The sequence below is a fragment of the Neodiprion virginianus genome, chromosome 2 (assembly GCF_021901495.1).
Source record: "Neodiprion virginianus isolate iyNeoVirg1 chromosome 2, iyNeoVirg1.1, whole genome shotgun sequence".
Classification (NCBI taxonomy): domain Eukaryota; kingdom Metazoa; phylum Arthropoda; class Insecta; order Hymenoptera; family Diprionidae; genus Neodiprion; species Neodiprion virginianus.
Window position 1 is genome coordinate 40,383,714 of NC_060878.1, and position 22,241 is coordinate 40,405,954.

General features: G+C 40.8%; 1 protein-coding gene across 1 annotated transcript in view; it reads left to right on the forward strand.

The window, feature by feature from the left end:
- The first annotated feature begins 7,217 nt into the window (after positions 1-7,217).
- The window catches only part of LOC124297672 (uncharacterized), a 65,443-nt gene continuing 50,419 nt past the window's right edge, over positions 7,218-22,241 (forward strand). Inside the window, exon 1 of the mRNA XM_046748940.1 lies at positions 7,218-7,610. The gene's annotated coding sequence lies outside the window, so the exon portion shown is untranslated. The remainder of the gene's footprint in view (positions 7,611-22,241) is intronic.

Below are 22,241 nucleotides of genomic sequence, written 5' to 3' on the forward strand. Positions count from 1 at the left end.
ACTATTTCTGTTAGCAGATATAATACTATTAGGTGGCAATAGATTCTAACGAAAAAGAGCGAGAACTTGTCAAATTGGTCTTTATTCTCAGACTGTAAAAGGCAACAATTTTTTTTTTTTTTTCTCCGGTAGGTAAACGACGCGCCAAGAAGTACATGTGCAAAGCTCTCTCTTTCGGCGTGGACAAGGGTTACTTAATCCCAACGGACTCCGAGGGTCAAATCCTACGCGTGTCCTCAGCCCTGGCGAATTTCAACGCCCAGAAGGACGACAGCGAGCGGGAAATGAGGCAGAAGCTTCGAAGGGGTGACGCAGCTTCCACGAGTGAGGAGCGAAAGCTTCTTCGACGTCGAGCAGTTGCCGCTCCTCGGAAGAGAGCGAGGTCTCCTTCCTCCGTGCCGAGCAGCACTTCTTCGACAAAGAGATCTCGCCCCAGGACCAAAAAGCCGAAATACGCCAGGCGCATCAAGAGGCAGAAGACGAAGTAGGTCCTCTTGTTTGCTTATCTGAAAGGGAGAAAGCGGGCAACCGAATGGGGTAGGTTTTATGTCATTTATTTCCTTCGAACAAAACTTTGCAGGTCAAGGCATCGAGACGATTAGACTAAGGACAACTCTTGAAAATTAATACCATTCCAAAAACTTTTCCGGAATTTCGATCGGGACTTGTTGTTAAGATTTGTGTCTTTTGTAGAGGCGGTAGGAAAGCGAAGCAGAAGCGTCGACTCGGGCGGCCAAGGAGTCGAGTAAACTCGGCAAAAATTAAGGAGGAGGAATCTAGTCCCGGAGTAGAAACGCGGGATAAAGGCGAGGACGAAGCTGAAGTTGAGGAGGCCAGCTTGCAGGATAAACCGTCGACGATTTCCATGCAGGATCGGAAGGATACGAAGAGAAAATACATGGAGAAGAAAAAAGCCTCGGACCGTTCGATCGAGGAAAATAGCTCGGAGAGTGCAGATATGAAGGAAAAGTAGAATTAAGTTGTAGCGACGTCGCATTTGCATTGTGGAGCTTTTTTGTCGGCTTGTATTGTTATTTGTGGCATCGGATGTAACATGGATATCGCTGACATTGTATCCCCGCAGACGTACAACGATATACCTACAGTGCGGAGTATTTCGCATGACGTATAAATTTCGCTTCGTAATCATGACAGCATTTTTGAAATACGACTTTGCCGATTGTCCGCGTTTAATTCGTTTCGCTCTGCACGGACTAATCCAAACCGTAGCGCTAGCAAAGGATAACAAATTTTATTTTTCATCTCACTGCCGAGCGGCCAACATTTCCGATTGAATTAATCACCCAATAACTCCGCAGACACGCCGCGTTTAAAGCGTGAAAAAACAAGATGAAAATAATGATAATTGATAGAGAATCAGGCTCCTTTTAGCAACGGATTGTTTCGCCCAAGTTTGGGTTCTGGCTCTGGGAATTCCCGAACGAAAGGCGATCTTAAAACGGGAAAACCCTCGTCCGGCTTTCCGCTGCCACCGCATCCTGCTTCCAGCTATCGCTTTTATCCTCCAGGATCCTGGACGAGGTATTAAAGTCGAACCCTCGTATGCTGCAGACCGTAATGGTCGAGTTTCGAAAATAAATTCGCGGTGCTGCAGTGTCGATGCTCAGGCAGCGGGGTATTTCTTATATACCTGAGCATTTATTACGCAAAGTGGTGACGGTGCGATATTCATATTTCCACTCAAAACCAGGAGGGTAGGAACGTTTTTGATCGGTAGTTTCCTTCTTCTTTTCTCCTCGCGACGTTGCATCGGGTGCATAAAGCGGGACGAGAATATTGAACAACCCGTTAAATCAGAGCGGGTTTCATCTTACTGCATAAAAAGTTACGCGGCGCATCGCGGGAATCTCGAAAATCTTAGTAACACCGAAACATCTTCAGTGAGCGGGTTTTTTCTTTGCATACATCGTTTTTGTCGTTCAGTTTTCTTCGGTGAACTCTTATTTGTTTTAAAACTGAGATCGCATTTATAACAGGAGATGTGGAATGTAAAATATTTCCCTGATCACCGAGAGCTTACACGGTAAAAAATGCGTTCGCGCAATTCATCCTCAAGCATGTGTTTCTTGGCGAAAACAAACCCTTACGAATCAGCCTGGGCGTCATATAAAAATCGCATTAAGCCCCATACGGTAGATAAATTAGGATTCGTTTTATCCCCTCCAACAATTTTTCTCTCCGTCCAAGTTGATCGTACAGCGATCACTTTTCAAGATCAGATCATACCTGCCTGAAGAGAAGAAACATGATGAAACTGTCGAGCACAAAAGAAGTTTCGTATCACTCAGAATAGGAACAATTGCGACGCTTCGGAACTCGGTTGTATACATATATGTATATTCTCTCTCCTATAACAAACTGATATTATACCGGGCAAGCATTCAAATTGTTTTGCCCGAAGGCATACGTGGCGGAGAACTCCGAATGGTCTAAGTTTTCGGGGGTAAACCGAACGGATATAAAACCGAGATCGTGATATCCGGAATCCTGACCTGCGCTCAGCGATCGCTTGGAAAAGGGGGCCGAGGGCAAAGGAAACAGATCTCTGTTTGCACGAACGGATTCGGGATTCGATTGGAAAAGGAGCTGGAAATCTCGTCCTGCGTATACCCAAAGCATATCCCCCGCATATCGAATAAAAAGCCATTAAGAATCAGCTGCTCGATCGCACGGCTGCACCGCGATCCATGATGCGATGCACGTTTCATGGTTACACTGTTAAAAATGACGGTGAATTTACTACACATTTACCGTACAACAGAGTCGTCGATCTGCGAAATCAGGTTGCACATTCGCACATTCGGTCTAGCGAGGCTAATTACTATGTACTTGCCTTGAATTAACGATCAAAATCTTTGATTTCACTAACATTTACAAGAAAAACACAAACAAGTCATTTGAATTTGCTAAATTGTGTGGTAAGTTTATTGTATTTGTAAAATGAATAAACAGTGATTATATGGTGAATTCGCTGTTTCGTATCCGAATAAAGCTTCCAATACAGTGGAGGAAGTTCCATACAGAAATTTTTGACATCGTGCGAAAGCGAATTTCGTCGGGAATTATCGAGCTATTCACTGAGCGATTCTTGGCTCTATCGACCTCGTTTTCTCTTCTTCTTCTTCTTCTTCTTCTTCTTCGCCTCTTCGTCATCTACCGTGTTCTCGTCCAGTTTCCGAATTGCCCACTGACGTCAGAGGCTTTTTATTATCTGCCCAACGCCCAACGGCTGATATCCGACCCATTGCTCTTAGCCTATAGACTGACCACACCCACGTTTTCATCCCCGATTTTTTTCTCGCCCCTCGCACCGACGTGACGTTGGCGAACTACGGATTGGGTTTCAACCGATGAAGATATTTCGTTACATATTATATACTTGCTTACCCCTCGTAACTATACGACCACGTCTCGGAGGTATCGATTCGTCAAGAGAATTACACCAGAGGTATGTATATAGTCGAGTCGTGATATACCGTAGATCATAAGTTTTTTTTCCCTCCCCTCCCCCCCCCCCCCCCTATCTGTGAAATTCATGATCCGTCTTTTTTTTCTTATACTTATATTAAGCAATCGCTGCAGAGAAGATTTTTTCTCCTGCAAAATATAAAAGAGTATATTTGAAGCAATGTTATTCCTAATTTACCGTCGAGGAAAAAAAAACAGCTACTCAAATACTGACATTAATTATTAGAATTGTTTCAACGAGCTAATGCTCCCAAATTCTACACAATTATTCATCATTTTTTTTTTTTTATCAACATCTTTTATAAATATTTTTAAATAACTTATCTGATACGGTAAAAAAAACTTTCAGCGTGGCCATAATTTGGCCGATAATCGACTGGCATGGCAGTGGAATAATTTAAACACCGCGTCTGTATCACGTTGTTGTAAAATTTACAAAGTTTCTCGTTGTGGCAAGCACAGCGAAACATGTACGTGCGTGTCCATGCATAGGTGCTACCTGTAACGGTATGCGTGTACATTGTAGGAGCTCTATTTGCTTGGGGGGGTTTCAATTACGGCGGTGGTGACCGTGAACTGGCGGAAAGTTGCTAATGAACGCTTCAAATTATTCACTTCATGTGTGTATTATATATGGAAGCTTCTCTTTTCAGTGTGTTTTAACCCCAGCTTCTGTTATAGTTTCTCTTTACTGTAACCATGCGAAAGCGCGGGCTTTGCGGCTACGGATCATTCCCGGTGTTCGCAAGGGCTTAAGTGTATTTCTGACTCACCATAATCGGCACCCACTGTCTATCGTATTTTCGAGTTCACGGCCGGTTGCACGGATCAAAGCTGGCGTTTATTCAATCATCACTCAATGCGGCGCTTCGCTAATCCTGCGAGTCAAAAGCGAGGCGACTAACCGAAGCTTGACTCGAAATTACGGGAGTGGGTTGAAATACTGAGAGCGCCAAAATCCAAATATCCAGATGCCGAAGCTTGAAGTAAAGAAATCAAACTTTGATGAAACATCAAAGTTTCGGATGTCCCGAAACCCGATGCTCAAAGTTCCGAAAGTTCGAAAATGAGAAAATTAAACAATCTGAAACAGCTAAATTCCGAATGATCCGAGATTTTCAGTTCTGTGAATTTCTGGCTTGGTGAAATTTCATCACTTTAATATTTCTTTGTTTCAGATTTTCAATATTTTTATCTTTATCCTAATCATTCTGATTTCTGGTTTTGCTGGTTTTTCACACCCACTCGTTGAGCAAACTACGCAATGTTAGTACATTATAATTTTGGGCATTTTACTTTATCTAAACTTTATTATTACGAATTTTGGTGTATCGTAACTTGAATTTTCGGAATCTTGAATTTCGGAACTTTGAGCTGTCGGCTTTTCCGACCGTTCAAAACTGTCATTTCTTCAAATTTTGATTTCTTAACTTCAAGTTTCGTCACCAAATAATTCAGATTCGTGCGCTTTCGGAGCTTTGCAAATTCGGAACTTCAACCCCACTCTGAAATTGATAGTCAAATTTTAGATTTCTTCGAAGTCTCCTATATGTGGATTGATAAAGACTGCCGTTAATTGGAACACCGCTCACAATGGGAACAGAAACCGATAAATATGCTCGGTTAATCCTCAACCAGCACGACCTCGCGCTCCAACTCTTGATCAGGGCTTGCGGTACAAAACTGCAGCATGCGGGTCGACGGAACTGTGTTAATACCTAGGTTGTTAATACTTGTTGCTCGATACTGGCGCATAATCCGCGTTCGCCAGAGCCTAGCCCACTTCCTAAATGCTCGACGAATTCTACCCGTTTTTTGAAACGTCGTTTCTCACCACTCTGAGCGCGAAATTGAAAGGGCAGAACCTCGCTGTATCCAATAACATAAGATTCATGCGACAACAATGAAGTTTCGCTGTACAGTCTTGACGTTGTAATTTTTATCAAAGAAGACTTAATTTTTCGTACCAAAAAGAGCAAAAATATCAGTTTACTTTTGCAGACCCCCATCCGATAATATGTCTCTTGAATCGAATTTGCAGCATTGTTGAATATTGAATTGATAAACAATGCGGGGTTGAAAAATTTAAGGAAGGTCCTTCTTTTCTTCAAGCAAACTCTGAAAGAAAGATTGCCTGTATCCGAATTTACGCTGAGCATAAATCATTCATGGTACCTGGGACTTTAAACGGCTGAGTTCAATTGAGAAGAGCAAGCATCGAGTTCTAGGGGTACTTGAGATAAACGTACGGATGTAAGGTAGGATTCTTGCGTTAGTTTCACTGTATAAAGCCGAGCTTGGAAATTACTTTGAGCAGAAAAACGATCTGAGAAGACTAAAACTGAAAGCTACCACTTTCACGATCATCCCTGCGGCATGCCGTCGGATTCTTTTGGACAGACAGATAAGCCGAGGATCAAGCGGTAGCAGCTGCCACGCTGCTAACGGATGCCGGCTTACAATCGGCAAAAACGGTGAAAGAAACCGCACAAAAGTGACGGACGAAATCTTTTGCGCGTCGTCTTAAGACTGTCAGACAAGGTATTTAAGAGACGGTTAAGTGAAATTGTTTTAAAGTTACGAGGAATGCAGAATTCATATTCAGGAAGAAGAACATTTAGGTATTTTCGTCATTATTCATTATAATATTCCAGATACGCCTTGTTCGGAGAGTTGCGATGGTAAAGTAGTGCAACGTGTAACTAGGGAATAAAGTCGAAGATTATTCCCGTGGGTTTGCTCGGGCAGAAATCACCCGAGGGAATAATCGGCTTTTATTCCTGTGTACACATAAAACTGTATTCCCGGCTCAACTCAGGCCACATTATTGACCTAGAACTGTTTTTCTCTTGTGTGTGAGTGTGATTTTTCACTAGAAACTTTATAATTATACAGAGAGACGTAGTTTGAGAAATGAATTAGCGGGAAGTATGATCTTATATTACCCGCAAATGCGTTGAGAGGGAATAATATGCTACTTTCGTCCGGCTTTTCAGGTAAAAAAAGTTAACATTACGATTGAGTCGGGAATGAACGTCTATAAATTCCAAACAGTCGTCGTGAATGTGCTGTTAAAAAAAATTTGTCGGGAATTGATTTTCAATAATAAGAGAAAAAAACGTCCCATGGAAACATCAAGATTCAAAAGGCATATGGCTTTGATAAATTTATTCTCGCAGCACAGAACAAATAAATACTGTATTTTCCTAAAACTAAAAATGTTCCCGAGACCTTCGTGGCCGGATTGACGGAGGTTTTCCTCGACGGGTTTTAATGCGAGTAAATGGTAGATCTGTAGCCTCGAAAAAAAATCGTAGGATAGCCGCTAAGCCCGGATGCCTGCCTAGGATTATCGGGGTTCGGCGCCTGGCAGCGTTTCCGAATGAAACTGTTCGCGGTCACCGAAATGTGACCCGACCTTGGCAACCGTGAACTCCCGAAATTTATGCGGGCTTGTATAGATCCGCCTGTGTGTGCGATCGCATCAACGCATCGCGTCGGAATAAAGTTGCGGCGTTTCTCTCTCTGCACGGATCGATTCGACGCGTGTGCAAAAGCGGCACACGCCGAGAGCCTAGGCGTCGCGACGCCGCGTCGTGCGATTTCCCGCTCTTTACGCCCGGCGTCGCGACGCCTGCGCCGCCTCGCCATTCAAATTCGCTCAAGGGGCGCGAGGCGTCTTGACGCAGAAGCACCGTTCAGTTTGCACGCGGATTTTCGAGCGATATGTCACGGGGTGCAACGCAATTCTTGAACTCCGATCACTCGGACCATTTTGAAAATCGTCGCGTGTGCTCGATCAATTATTATAATTCGCTTTCCCAGTACGGGCAATAGGCGAACGGTATCGGTGAATTTTTTTCCGTTTTCTCTCGGCGAAATTCTCAGCTCGCAAATCACGTTACCTATCTACGCTGTTTGAAGTGAATTTTGACTATACAAAAATTGACTGAGTAAATAAATACTTGGACTTTTGCTCCGTTTTATTTTTTCAGTTCGTGTGTTTCGTTTATCTTTTTAATCGCTTTTTACACATCTCGCGTCAACGTGTGATCAGAACTGTACGTTATATGTTGTAGTGGTTACCTTTGGCTGAGGAACTTCAACGTCGCATCAAGTTGGTGAGTATCTTTTGATATTGAGTACCTGCAAAACATAATCCGATTGCAGTTAGAATATATTACTGCAATGAGGTTACTCAAAATTACTCATAAGCTTTTCTTAGAATAGCGAAGTATTGATTTCGGGTGAATTGCAAAATTATTATGCGAGAAAATTACAAACGATTTCGACATTGAAAATACTCGATCTCAGCAATATTTAGTCATGGAATTACAACACAGATTCATTTCCAATATGCCTACATTAACGATACCTCAACACATCCATAACAAATGAATTTCTTATGTATCAATAATACGCTGAATAGCTAACAATTAATTGGTGAACGAATTTCCTGGTAATAGCTATATATTCCAAATATCGATGTAGTATCAAATTACTTTGGTTTATACATTACTGTGATATATTTTATAAGGTATGTATAAAATAACATGTTGGAAACTTTTTTGATTGATGCAAAAAGTCGAATCTTCGTTTCGAATAATTTTGGATCAACTCTTTTTTAGGACTTCAATTTGTCACGATTTTTTTTCTCCAAATCACTTTCGGTAAATTGGAGAATGAAGAGAGGACAAATGTGTTTCAAAACCGCAACGATTCGGTCCTCGAAAATTTCAGTTGACTCTCTTTCGTTCACTCTCATCAACCCCAGCACATCAGTCAGAGTTAAGTAAACTTTATTTCGAGATCTCAATTTAGCCCACGCACAGGACGAAACTCTAGAACTCGCGTAATTTCGATGAAGTAAAAAAATGCTGTGAACGTAGATTTCGTGTAATAGCGTATTTACATTATATACACAAGCATAATGTATATTATGCTGATACACACCGGTCTAAAAACGCATCGCTTGAAGAAAAACGGTCAATGTCAGTCTCTAGGTCAATTTATAAATCACGATTAGAGTTGCGGAAGACGAATTTGTCCGATTCTTCACCGATATTACCACTGGGCGCGTCGATATTTGCCTAGACTACTGCAGGCCATCCATATCAGTTTCTTTTATAAAACGGTGCTTTCGTTCCACCGTTCAATTCCAGTATTAAGCGTGACCGTTCAAACTTGACAGAGGTTACCGATAAATTCGTAAACAAACAATAACTTTAACACTGGCTTTCGATACGTGACACAATTGAGAATGAAAAAAAAATTTTTTTTATAGTTAGAACACTGATGATGATCGTGTAAAATTCACTTGAATGGAATGTTGACGTAAATAAATGTAGAAAAAAAAAAAAAAATAAAAATAAACAGTTTGATCGCAGACGACGGATGAACGAATTCGGGATATCGCAGATATCCTGAAAGATTACAAAACCGCGGTAAACACAGAGCTCTGAAAATATTCTGCCCGATTAAATAACTCATCGAGTGTTTACGGACAAGGTTGAGCAATTACCGAAGCAAATATAGGATCGTAAACTTGCCATAAATCTGAGACGATACACCGCTGAGCGGGCTATTTATATGAAGCTGGAAGCTCGGGCTTGACGTAACACCGAATCGATCTGATTGTCATTTTGGAGCTTTGCTTAAGGGTGGTTTCCAATTTTTTTGGGCCAAGAAATGTTCCATTTTCTATCAAAATTTTATGCAGAAAAATATTAAACATAGCATGTTTATACTTGGTAGGGTTACTAAATACGGCGATGATGTTCTTCGCTTGCGGAAGTGCTTCTGCACGCCTTAGATGAGGATCGTTATGAAATTTGGCGGGCACGGGTACAACGAACGTCTTCGTTAGTTGAACCAAAATTATCCAAAAATGTTCAAACATTTTTATTTTATGAACAAAAACCTAAACTTTCCCTTCGGTAGGTCACTATTTTTTTATTTTTCAATATTTCTTCTTCATCGAGGGCTGGGATATCATCACGGGCGTCCTCCCACCCCCAGCACATACCATAGTTCGTCAAACTTTAAAATATATTATCATGTTCAATAAAGACCTCTCAATAAACGTACCAACTATCAACATACTATATACTTCATATTTTTTGCATGATAAATTGATAAGAAATGAGATGTTTTTCGGCCGAACAAAGTAGAAGCCTCCCTTAACGGATCCATCGCAGACCTTCGAATTCCGGAACTCAAGCACTTATCCGAGTCCCGTAGAAATCATTGTACAAAAATACTAACAACACAGAAAATGTCCAACTAGAAATTTTTCCTTCAGTTAATTTCACACTCTGCAGCCAATTACAATTTGCGCAAAGTGGAAATATTGTTCGATATTTCTCCCTTCCTCCAACGGTTTGACAAGATTTTCTGTCATTTTCAACCCCTATCGTCCGAGCGGAATTCCGACTGGGCTCAAGGAATAACGCGAAGTGGCGCTATCCTGTTCCTCGAAAAATGATATAACATGAGAAAAATAAATTGCCTCGGTCTTCCGCAAGCCTTGCTAAGCCCGAAGATGAAATCCGCCGCTTTACGAACGTCCGTTTGATTAATCGACAGCATGCAATCCGAAACTCGATTAATGCGTACAATTTCAACGCATCGCAAAGTCCAGGAGCTTAAAAAACGCGGTGCAATTAGCCGTAACCTGCACGTAACTCAAGGCTCCGCATCGTCGAAAGCTTGCGGCGTATATTTTACACAGTTTTCAAAATCGTTACATCGAAGCCGCAGCACCACGCCTCGTTCTCATTTCCGTTGATCTGTTGTGCTTTTTTTCGAACAATTAAAAGAATTGAAAAAAAAATGTATGCTACTGAACTTACCAAATATAGCCATCGAATATGACGAGAGAAATGTTTTTTCGATCGAAATAAATGTAGTTTCAACTGATAACACACAAATTATCGTTCCGACCACTTTCTTATTGATTCGAAAACCATTTCCTGAGGTCGAAAAAATTCATGATAAATTCAACAAATTATTTTCTCAGTGTAATAAAAGATGTTAAAAATTGAGTCTTCAAAAAAATCTGTGATAAATTTCTGGAAGATATTACTTCATATAATTTAATCAACCGAGGTTATTAATTTCGGTAAAAAAAAAAAAAAAAAAGAAAAAACCCCGTTACTCTATATTTTATTCGTACTTATTCGGTAGAATAAATTGTTATACTTTTATTTCTATCTCTTTTTTGTTCCATGGCGTGTTTGGCGAGTTATAATTAAACGAGAGATAAGCACGTCCTTGTTGTACACATATCTATATATACCTCTGCACGGAGAGGAACGTCAACGTGGATGATAAGGATCATTTTTCCCCGCAAATTATGCGAAGCGCAGGTTGTTGTTCGTGTGTATATGTATGTACGGTACAATTTGTCAGCAGGTTGACAAATGCAGCTCTCGCACCTCCCTGAGCGGAATGTTTAATTCGTATATCGAATGTCCGACAGGATGTACATCTATACGCGTAATCTATGTAGGTATAGACGCGTGTACACTGCATACGTGGTGGGCCAATTTGTTGGTTCGGAATTCACTCCGTGACCTCGAACTCTGACACTGAACTTGAATCAATACCTCGAATTCTCGCCCCTCGTGTTAGCTTGCTTCACCCTTGTATTCGTACGTTGTATATATTTATATATATTAGGGTGATTCAAAAAAATCCATATTTTTTTGGCAAAACAGTGGTAGTGAAAAAACGATTCGAAATGACGAAAAAATAATGCCTGCACGCGGAAATTTTTTTCACTCAAGATTTAGAGATAGCGCAAGTTGATTTTATGTATTTATTTAAGGTTTTCTTTTCGTAAAATTTAGATAAGATCACAATTGCCAGTGTAAATATATATTTTACGAAAAAACCACAAGATACCTTTTTGTATTTTTTTTTTTTTTGTAGTCAATGCGTTTTTGAAAAATATCTCATGAAATACTGGATTATGTCAAATTTAACAAGATAGCTTTTTTGTTAAGAATAAATCAATCTACAAAAAAGGCATCTTGTGGTTTCTTGTGGTAACATATATATATATATAATATATGTATGTATATGTATATCACTGATTCTCAATCCTCTTGCATCCAGAGTTGAATTTTTCGTGTACACCCCGCGCGTCGGGAATGCCACTAATCCCTTTGAGGAGAAGAATCAAGAAGGCCTGTAAGTGTCATTCTTTTTTCAAAACATTATTTCCTTGGAAAAAATTTTTTTTAACTTTTTATCTGTGAAAAAAATTAAAAATAAAGGGTCTTACAGCCCTTTTAATTCTTCTTCGCTCGCAATTAATGCCGCGAATACTACTGGGTGTACGTAATGTATAAAATCCCGAACTAGTAGGTATATATTGCGTCATTTCACAGCCCAGCAGAGCGCGAACCTCGTTTCCTGTCCAGCCCCCTGCGAGTACACGAGTACCCGAAATTTTACCGAACCGTGTCTCGGGGTGAAATTCTTCCTTGTATATATTTTCTTTGCAGCTACCCGCCCCTCGATTTCAAGGATATTCTCGGCGTTCCGCCCACCTTCTTACACATCCGCTATACACTTTGAATAACATTAATACTTTTCGCTGCGTTGTATCCCTCTAGCGCTGATACCTCCACCCTCTGCGGTAATAAAATGTAAACGAGCTTTTACCACTCGGGGAAATATGAAAAATTATCACCCTTCGCCGAAACTTTTAGCTCTTGTATTAGAGCCTTGCTGTTGTAACACGTTCGTCGTACTCTTTATGAGCCCTCGCCCTCGGGTCTCCGGCTAAAGAAACCGGATGACTGAGGAATTTTTGCCACCCCAGCTAGTTAAGCGGGAGAATAAACGAGTTGAAGGGAAAAGTGGACACTTATCGTAGCGGAAATTTGAACCCAAGGAACGAAGAAGCTTTGAAAGAATTTCGTTCGACGAATCCTCGTGAATTTTTTGCAACAATCATCCCCAGGGAATATAAACCGGTTCGAATCCAATGCCAGACTCTGTTCCTTTTCTTATTTATATAACTGCAGAATAAAGCGTGTTCGAGGCGGTATATATGTAACGTTGTTTCGTACACAAGCGTTGTATTTACGGGAACCCCTGTAGGGTTCGACACGTGTAGACTGCTACTCGCGTTATGCAATAAAAGAGCTTTTCTTCGGATCCTGGCCGTACAGAAGCTGCGGTGCTTGTTTGTTCGATCATCGATTCAACCATGCACATCTAGCTATAAGGTACGAAGGGCAGGCGACGCGATGACGGATGATATGTTGTACCTTCGGGGCACGATGAGTGCAAGAATCGGTATGAATTTGTGGATTGATGAGAAAAGCTTTCGCCAGCTGCTGACCTCCACGGGAATATGGAAGTTCGAGGCGCCGAACCTGTGCGTGTTTTACCCTCATCGTCGTCACTATTCTTTGGTGTTTTTTTTTCTTCTCCTCTCCCTCTTCTTCCTTTCGTATCTTGTAATTTTCGAAGCAATATTAGGCGGGTTGACGGCCGGCCGACACGTTTGCCTGCGAGTAAATTTACCTGCCTGGTTTCTCAACCCATTCCCCCGCCACTTCCTCCGAGTCTTTTCACAACAGGAATTCGAGTTATTCCATTCTCCACAGACCAATTCCCGAGGCAATAAACTCTACAATATTCCGGCAAGAATTCGTGATTGCGTTGTTACTTTGGTCGGGGAAAAATCATGGCTGGCCGGCTCTCCAATTCTTCTTTCATCCGCTCATTCAACTTAAATACACCGATTTCTTTCTGGTGTAGATCTTGGAGGGTAAATAAATCCGCAACACCGTTCACGGTGAGTAACCGCATCTGTAGCTATACAGGGTTGCGTGATCGATTCGCCTGATTTATATTTATCCCTATCGTTGTACAGACACATTTATCATTAGGGCGACTCTCAGCGTGCCCTTGTTTTACCTGCGTGAATTCGTAGTGTGAATAATAAAAAAAAGGATATGTCCAATTTTCTTCCTTTCTCCGTCCTGACTTTCGAATCGGAGGAAATTTTTGTTTTCCAATTTTCAATATTTCCGCAGTCTATTATATACATCAGCAGGGGTTTATTACGGAGAATGTTATCTTTCTAATAGTGGCAAAAAGCCCTCCGGGTGACAGATTCCCGTTCGATTTTCACCCTTACGGAGTTTTCATCGTATACACTTGAAAATGTTGATATTCTTGTTTTTAGAAAAAATCGGGTAGGTGAATCACCTTGGCGAAGGGGGACATGGACGCTTTTAAATAATAAGAGAAATATGAGAAAAATCGATTCGACTCTTCGTTCCGTTCAGCTCCTTAATTACAGTAACGAGATCCTTCCTGCATTGAATCGCAGATTCATACCGAAGGACGTTTCAATTTTATTTATATCCTCGCACAGTGTGATCCTTGTAATCCACGCGACAAGCGGAGAATAAAGTGATTAAAACGGTACTCCATTACAACGTTATTCAGTCGTTTCATTAGGCAGAAACTCCGGAGCACTCGTTGAAACTCGCGTTCAGAGAAAGGCGGGGTTCATACTTTTATCAAATATTCATACACGTAATATCGAGGCCGGAAAACGCGCGCATAATCTTCCGGCTTAAATTAAGAGAGCGTGCAGGCGTTAAAAGCATTCCGATATCCTTCCTGGAGCAGGCGCGAACGAAACGGAATCGTGAAACGATATTAGGTACACGGAAAAATTAACAAGGACTTGTACGCAGTTTCCACGATCCGCGCGACTTGAATCTCCGAACTTGAGCCGGCAAGCTCGAACGCCAAGGCTTGAAACTTGATCCTTGGAACTCGAGCAGCGGGACCTCCTGCAGGAATATTTCTCCCGTGGCTGACGGGAGATTTCCGATCAACATAACGTACCCAAATCGAGTCTCGTCTGGCGCTTCCCACTCTATTTTTACGCCGTTTATACGTTCCCGGGAAATGTAACGCTATCGTGTACTCTGATCGTTATCCCTGCGTCGGAATCGCATCTCGAGAAAATAGTCGGGAGCCGATATGCAGCCTGAAAAGAACTTGGCTTTCTCGCTTTGAGAGCGTTGTTACTCGGTCTTTTCCACGACACATACGTCGGGTGATCTACACATGTGAAATACATGGAATAAGGATCACTGAAAATGCGTCAAAACCGTAAGTCTGCCCGACTGTGGTGGAAGACTGTTGCGCCGATGTCTGGCAGTGCAGTATACATTTATATGTATACATTAAGGTGCTTCGGAAAAAAATAGCTCGCGATTTTCCACCATGGCATCAGCTAAAAAATTTGTTTAGGTTGAAAAAGAGGTTCTGGCAAAAGATGAGCGTTCTACGTTATGTGGAAGATCACGCCTAGTTGATTTTTCACTTTTATATGGTTTTTTTTTTAATTTATGAAGAATCGTGAATAAAAAATTTTTTTTATTGCTTACATCAATCGTCATATCAATTTACGTCACTAAGAAGATCCACACTTGTAATATTAAGTCTCCAGTTGATGTTTGAGAAGCGTGTCTGACGATGTTTTCATTATTAATTCAATCTCATAAAATAGTTATAATTTATTACGAACTTTTAATTTAGGAGGATAAGATTCCTGGTCGATGTATCGTTGTGTTACGGATCGTGGTATTTGGATTGAATGAAAATGTCATGAAAGAAATAATAACTCAAGTGCTACAACATGATTCTTCAGAATTTTTCTGCCACACAACGTAGAACGCTCGAACATCCCAATACATTTATCAACACTGTGTGTATCTTCCTTCTCTTACAATACGTTATAATAAACCACCAGTCTAGTGATCTTAGTTATACGTGCTGTGCTGTTTATCCGCCAAAAAAGACATGAACGCTAAAAACATAACAAGCGTCTTAAAGAGGCTGGTTCGCCAGAAGACGATATTATTTTTAAAATTTTGTCAAGAAATAGTCCCAAATTGAATAGATACTTCTCAAACTATTGTATATATGTAAATACAAAATGAGAAATCCTAGAATCATCAAGAAATGCTTGCATATTGATACTTTGTTTCAAAACGCTTTAGAATTGTTGGAAATCTGACAGACTCGTTAGATTCCACTCTGTGATGGCTTATTTTCTACGAATTCACCGAAGCACTTTAATTTTGTAACATTGGTATTGTTCAATATTTAATTTTACAATTAAATCTGTCGTGGCGATTCAGAGAGTTCGGCCGAATTTTTTTGAATCGTTAACTAGGGAAACGAGGCTATTAATTCTTTACAAATTTCTCGAAACCAATTATTTCCACCGATCCATAGTTTGATTGACCTGAGTCAGAAGGGAGGGGAGCACAGAACCTAAAATTTGCTTCTATCTTTTTTCAAATACCTCCCGATGGTTGAGCGTCGAATAAATTTAATTCTGAATTGGACTCACTGAATAAATTGTCTGCTCGTTTCACACTTACCGTTCATCTATTTACATGGCTGCAAATGTGCCATATCTTTGTCGCGCTTATAGATTTAGGTTCAATTTTGACTCATATTCAATAAATTAACAAAGAAACAATAGCCGAATCGTTCTCGTTTCTCATTTTTCCCAGACATCCGCATATTAGACCGAAAATTCACCGATTCGGAAATTGTTCGTGTAGAGGTACGTATTTTTCCTTTTCGCTTTTCACAGCGTGCAATCCTCTCAAGTCGAAAGTAATGATTACGAAGCAATGAACGAATGCGAAGCATTAAAGAATCGAAAGCTCGGGGAGGCGAAGAAAATTGTATTACATCGGGCACGTATAATTGAGGAAACCGGATTTTAGCTGCGTTCATAACTCGCGCCGCTGTATTGAAGTTATAAATACGGTTTACTTGTATTATAATTGTCGGCACAGGAAGCCTAAGAAACGACGCGCGGGGTGAAACCGCGATAAATGACCTGACGTATCGCTCTTTTGGTACGAGTTGAGTCGAGGTTCGTTGAACCCGTCAAAAACCAAGTATAACAAAGGAAATAATGAATCAATGTCGTCAGTCCGTCGACGCCCACGAAATATCGCAACTCGGTAAACAACCTGCTGCTGTATATCGAACGTAATAATTTCCGAAGTGTGTGCCTGAATTGATAGGCTTACATCGACTAAGAAACCCTTGAAAAAGGATTTTCTGCAGAAAGAAACTGATTGCGAGAGGAAATTATCGTCCTTTTGCTCCCTTTACACTCCGCGAGGATTGCGAGCTCGCCTGCTTTTCATCCAACCGAAAGGCGTACAAAACGCAAGAATATCTCATTTGCCGAGACCCTGTAGCATGTAACACAGTACTTGATGCAAAAGATTCAGGCTCGTAACCGGCTGCATAATTTACGCATTACGTTTCATTACCGAACTCATTAAAATACTGATTGTCTAATCCCACCTAGAGCAGAGAACCTCGGGAAATTTTATGACGGAGGCTCGCAATATATCTATCACGTCAACTACAGAAACACAATTAATTTATCTGTCGTCTCTCTCTGTCGCTCTTACTTCGCAACCCGTTATCCAAGTTATGACAGCACTGTGGCTCATTGTCAGTATGCCAATTAACCATCTCACTTCTGTTACCTATTGTTTTGAATTTGTAAAGAGTTTAAGACGAAGAAGGAAGAGATTCAGACAAAGTTTTGACAAATTCCAACTCACGTTATTTTTATGCGACGCAAAAAGGACGGAAATGAATCGGTGAAGTTAAAATTTTTTTTCATTGAAATTCAAATTTTTTTAATTTTCATCGACTAATTTAAAATTTCAACATATGATTGGAAAATTTTTAAACACTCATAGCGTAATTGTTGGAGTAAAAATCTTGTATGTTAGTTAGAAATTCATGTATTACGTTATAAAATTCTCCATAAAGTACGTCGACTTTTTTAGGTTCGAAGGAAAGTGTCCGCGTCTCGTGATATTGAATTTGAGAAAGTAAAAAGTAACGTTAATAATGGCAAAGCTTTAAAAAAACGGGATCATTCGAGGCTTAAATTGAGTAAGGCTGAAATTTCTGATAGATTAATAATCGCGTTATCGTTCTGCAAAGTGAAAAACTGAGTGCTTCGTATATGAAAAAGATCTGTTTAATGAATTAACTTACGTCTAAGAACAAGACAGGTGAAAATTATTCATATTTTACATTGGGCAACGACGAGCCTCGCTCCTTCTATGTATATTATTATGCGGTTTGCAGAAACTTTTTTCTCTACAAGGCACGCGGCGGTGTTAACGAGAACAACGATGATCATTCGATTAGGGGAACAGGGTATTACTTTCACTCTCTCGCAGCTATTCGCAGTAAACTTTCGTCGGGCATGCATAATAATGTAACAAAAGCAGCTGTTGAAAAAATTGCAGACGGCGAATTAAAAGCGCGTTATGCGCGTTTGCAAATTTCGTGGGATGAAAAGTAATGAAGAGCTCTTCATCGAAGCTCGTAGCCGGGGAATTTGTACGCCAGACACTGTTCAAAATCACGGGTAAAACTGACGACCCGCACTTCCCGGACAATCAAACTGCCGCTAATTAGTATCCTGTCTAGATTAACCCCACGGATGTTATATCCATGACTTAAATGCAGTGTAATTAAGGGTAAATGATGGCGTCAGAAGCCGAGTGACTCGAGGGAAATGACAATTCTCTGTACGCGATCAATTACTTTTGCCCTGCAGGCATTCACTCGAATTCGGCGCAGCTTCTGTCCCTGGTTAACAATTTTCCAACAAGAGTATTTACCGCGATGGCTGCTTTCTCGCTAATTTTACCGAACTTTGAAAATTCTATCCTGCGGACACGATTCTGCAGGCTTCTCATAACGCATTTAGCGTGTTCGACCCGAGCGCGTTGTTGCATCACATACGCGGCGGCAACTTAATCAAGGCTTCATTAAGGCTTCACAAGGTACCTGCGAGTGGAATTCCAAATGAGCGGGCTTAAGGGTGCAGTTGGACGTGAGAAAAAATTGACGAAGCTTAAGTTTCAACGTTTTTAAAGCAAACGAAGCGAAGTAAACGCTGCGAAAGAATAGGTACAGTTTAAAAAGTAGCCCGCTCAGTTCCGGATCCGTTTCAACACTAATGGAGGCTTCTTTTCGTTGTCTTCTTTTTTCAATCACGCTATAATTAAGCTGCTCGACAAGCAGCTCCAGAAATCCCATTACAACTGCCAGTCTCATACAATGAACGGTATCGATTTTTCGTCACAATTTGCAAATGGAGATTCGAGAGCGAGGACGTTCCAAGCCAGTCTCGCTGGTAAAAGCAAGACGAAATTCCGTCTGGTTATTTTGAAAATCATGAGGGGATTCGAAGCTCTGCTAAATGACCCGGCTACTGGATAATGACTGTTTGTCACCGAATTAATTTCGCCACCCTGTGAAGAAAATAAATACTGGCCTTTGTGCTCGATATTCCCGACTTGTTCGAGGCTGAAAGCGCGATAACACGGATCAAGTCTTCTTGCAACGATGTCAGGCATATCATTAACGATCTTCTCGGGATCACGATCGTCAATTATTAATCACTTAACTGTTATTGCAAGACAAGAAGTGCGGAGAAAATTGAGATTGAGATTCAAGAGGCCTGGCCACCCACAAATGTTCAATTTTTTTCATCTCATTTTTCATTACAATTAATCTTGAAGTGTTACGAACAATTTGAGCCGCAAGTCGAGTTGAAATTCACAAAATTGCCAAACTTGATCTCGAAAACTGTCGATCCGAGTGACTTGAAATTTGGATATAATTTTTACTTCATTCGTTTTTTTTTTTTTTTTTATTATGTGTGTTTGTTCTTGTGAAATTTCGGTGAAAAATACAGACCTTTTGTCCCCGACTCAGAATACTTTTCCTGACAATAGAAAAAACGTCCGCACGCCAACTTTAGCGAAACTATTCACGAACGAGCTGATTTTTTTTTTTCAAGTGCAATATAACGGTGATACGTAAGCGCGTGGCGTGCAGAGAATCTCAGCGAAAATTGCCGCAGCACTGCCATTTTTTAATATTTTCGGGTGAAATTTATTACTGGCATTCCTATAAGGCCGTATTGTAATACGTGTTCAAAGACAAAAACATTCCGTTTTATACTTTCGAGTTTATGAATTTTTAAAAAATATACCCATTTATACTTTCGAGATTACAAAATTTTTTTAGAGTATACCCAGTTTCCGAGCAATCTGGGTGGCCAGACCCCTTAAATTCCCATTTCTGTATTTTTTTTTTATTAACGTTTTTTTATTCTACGATCTACGAGAGCTTTTCGGTATATTAATGTAGGTACGTTTCTTTTCGGGATGATTTTTCCTTCGATATTAATATTTATTCTCACGTAGTGTTTACTTTTATACGAGAGTTATTATTTTGCAGCGTTCGTTTAAAAGTTACTTGGGAAAAGCGTGTCGAATCGTTTTTGCGAATTCCTTACCCTCATATACACTCGTGTTTAAATTTTGAGCTAAGTGCGCCTCGAGGTGTTCCTTAAACCGACCAGAACTTTCAAATTTCTTTTGCTCTCTGTAAAAATTTTTGGACCACTGTTTTCTTCTGCGATTCTCAGCTTATATTTCGTATTTATATGTACATAGTAACGCCACTTTCTGTGGATAAATATTTACCCTATTTTACGATTTCCGGCACTTTGCATCAGCTCAAGATCTTTTACATCTCGAGGCTTGATATCAAGCCGAAAGCTTCGGAAGTTTTTAAGTCGAGCAGTAAACGGTGACAATTTGAAGTGACCCAGGTACTCTGGAAGTCCGTCGTGGATTCAATGAGGTACATGTTTAAGTGACGTAATTAAATACTATACGAAAATATCGACAGGCCTGAATGATTGCCTTATCCTACGGCTGCACCAAAGCTCGAGGCTTAACATCAGTTGGACACAAATTTAGAGAATAAATTACGTGTAAGGATGAGTGCTAATTGGGAATTATGGACAGTTTGAACAAAGTGCTCAAACGGTCTAGCATACGTGATTAAATTAGTAAATTAATCACCGGACTTGTTGAATGTACTATTCTAGGGTGAGCTTTGAAGGGTTTATAATAACAAGCACTTCGCAAAATTTCGTCTACATCCAAAACTGGAATCGTGAGAACCGTAATCTGTAACCACAAGGTGATTCTGATAATACTCGGAAGAGAATCGGGATTTAGTCAACCTGTGAAAATACACCGAAAATTGAGTTAGCAAAGGATACCACGGTGTTTGAAGCCTAACAAAGGATGCCAAAAAATGACGTCTTTCGAAATCTCTCGTTGAAGTTTCCTTTGCTGTGGGAAGGCGAAACATGGAGGAAAATTGTGACAAATCAGCCGGACACGAAATGCTGCAATTTTCTGCAAAACGTAATTGGGTGACGGTATAACTCCTATGAAACCGACGGTTGATTTCCATTTGTAGAGTGAAAACACGAAAGCTCTACCCTGCTTTCGTAAATTTCATTTCTCAGGCGACAAAGAGTCCAGAGGCTTAGTTAGCCGCACCATCAAGTACGTAAACAAAGCAGACCGAAATGCCACAGGGTCTGCAACCCAGGTAGCAAATTGAAGCTCAAACGCCACTGCAAGTCTGCGATAGCAAAGTTAACGCTACTGGAAGACATTTTACCATGCATGCTTTTCGCCTCGAGAGAAACCAGCTTCCATAGCACCATTCTGCTTCATATCGTCAGTTGCAAAATCACGCAATTTATCACAGCTTCCACAGCAGGCTTGTTTCTAATTCCCGTAATACCCGAGAGAGATCGAAGGAACTATATTTGGAAAAATATTACCGAAAGCTGGCCGTTTCTGACTGTAACGGAAATTTCTAATGATTAATGAGACCGCCATACCTTTGAGAAGCTTCTGGCCAAGCTTCACCGACCACAACCTCTAAATAACCCATGAACATGTACGGAGTTACTGCACAGACCGTCGGCAATAATAAGCGTAACGCGTTACCGCAAAAGGTGAAGGGTAAAATGGAAGCAGACGAAAGGGCGCGAATATGCAGGTTTTCAAAGGTCGCGGATTTTTCTGGTACCTTGAAAAACCTTCGTTCGGAATTAATATTCCCACCGTGAAAAATCGTATAATTGGTTCGAAGATGAACGAATCGTAGAAAAAGAAGTGAAAAACAAAAAAAAAAGACCACAACCTCGGAAAAACTCGTACCACACGCGCGCTGATTGCATTATACATACGGTTGCAAGTTTTTCACGTGTATGGATATGAGCGTAGAACCTGTAGCGGTATCCGATAATCACGTCGACGCATGGAATTGATCTGCAGGTGCGTTAAATTGAGACGTGGCTTTAATCCCAGACTTTTGCTAATGAAATTATTCCGGACGAAGGGCGATCAATGGATCCAATCTGGGCAGCAGGGTTTGTCGATCCCATGGCGTTGATTTTTTTACGAGCAAAATGGTAGACATGCGAAACCCCCGAGCAGCGGAGCGGTGATAATTATGGCAATACGTTGTTCCCCTACGCGTTTTACGTGGCTTCGAATATCGGTGTGACTCCACGGCTCCCAAAGCTCCGGGAGAATTTGAACACTGTAATGCAGTGCTAGAACGAAATTCCATCGCGAGCTTTTTCCCATGCCCTTCGAGTGTAAAAGAGACTGCAGGTGTCTATATTTATACTGCACCCTCTTTTCTACGGCATCGGTAATTGACCTTGCGCAAAGTTGTGCTAGTTGACAAAAGGAGGAATTATCTGGGAAGTGATAATTGGCTCCGTACTCTAAGGTACGGTAAGAGGGATGAAAATT